The sequence below is a fragment of the Sapajus apella genome, unplaced genomic scaffold, assembly GCF_009761245.1.
Source record: "Sapajus apella isolate SASKATOON/1434 unplaced genomic scaffold, GSC_monkey_1.0 scaffold76, whole genome shotgun sequence".
In the NCBI taxonomy this organism is placed as follows: domain Eukaryota; kingdom Metazoa; phylum Chordata; class Mammalia; order Primates; family Cebidae; genus Sapajus; species Sapajus apella.
This window is the reverse complement of record NW_022437016.1, coordinates 7,541,132-7,542,641: the sequence shown is the minus strand read 5'-3', so window position 1 is coordinate 7,542,641 and position 1,510 is coordinate 7,541,132.

Here is a 1,510-nt window from a genome sequence, read left to right as displayed (position 1 = left end):
GCTGGGGCTGTTTTCGTGCAACTTGGTGCCAGTAAAGGAGCAGATATTTGTATCTTTGGGGGATATGGACGTGGGTTTTTAGTATCGTGTTGGTGCGCAGCCATCCTCTACTGCTTGCATCTGTCAGAACCTGCCTGTGTGTGCAAACTGAGACTTGTAAGTATTGGGAATCTATTTCTGTAGAAGTGTGTGTGTTGTGTCTGCCTATAAATGCCTATCAGTGGTTGTCTCACCATCTGTAGACATGTAAGTACACATTTGAGGGTGTCTGAGTAGAGGACATAAGGTTATACATGGGTTTGGAGCTCAGTGAAAGTCTGTGCCCTCTTGAGTATGGATGTGTGTACAAATACGAGAGCAGTAGTGTGTGGGGGTGTTATGTCTGTAAATTAGGGCAACTATGGAGGTGATGACATGTGTGATGGGGTGAGGGTAGGCTCTCATGGTGTCTGTAAGGCTGGATCTATGTCTGGGTGTGCTTATTTGTTTTTAGAAGATGATGTAAGTTTACATGTGTCTCTTTATGCTCAGTTTGTGTGTGGAGAAGGGGGCTGAGGCTCTAAGTGTTCACTTGTGTATGCTGCAGGGTGTTAGTGTGTTTAAGGCTCTGTCTTTGGGTTTGAAGGTTCTGTGTCTGTGTGTCTGGAGGCAGCGTCTCCTGTCTAAACGCTGGGGCCTTCCTGCCTTCCCTACCATTCTCATTGTCAATAGAACCCTAGAGAAGATGAGATGGGCATTAGACTGTGTGGTTAAGCAAATCCTGAAAGGAAGGGGGATGTGCCAAGCAATCCCTCCCAAGAGAATTCAGTGGAACTACCCTCTCATCTCACCCTACCCGATCCCACTCAGTCCCTGGGACCTGGTGCACTGTGTGGTTCTTATGGAGCGGAGGTATCTGTGCAGGTGTGTGAGAGCAAGTGTGGGGCCTCATGCCTGTGTAAATGATGTGAACAGGTAATCACTTGCATTAGTGTTTCAACAAATGTACCAGGCATGGGATTGCATCAACACAGTATAATAACCTGTGACCTCCTACTGAATCTATCTCCGCAGATGGTATGGCCGTGGGTCCTTTCTGTACCTGTGAGTGGGGCAGTGTCTGAGGAAGATGGGTGCCCCTTGAGGGAGGGGCGGTAGTGAGAGCTGGGTGGATGTGTGCCCGCGGTGCCTTTGTGTGCCTGCGTGTCTCCAGTCTCTCTGTTGGCAGCTCTGAATTTCTGTGTGTCTCTGTGTCTGTGTGTGTGTGTGTCTGTGTGTGTGTGTGTGTGTGTGTGTGTGTGTGTGTCGCTCCCTGGGTCTCTGCCTCTTCGTGTGTGTCTTGCTCTCCCTTGGCGGGGAGGGGATTGGTCACGCATGACTCATCTTGAACCGAGTGGGGCTCCAGCGGCAGGGCGGCCGCCGTTGCAGCTGGAGGGGGAGGAGGAGGAGGAGGAGGGAGAGAAGGAGGAGGACTACCAGGAGAGGGAGGAGGAGAAGAAGGAGGGGGCGGGGGCCTCTCCAAGTTTGTCGG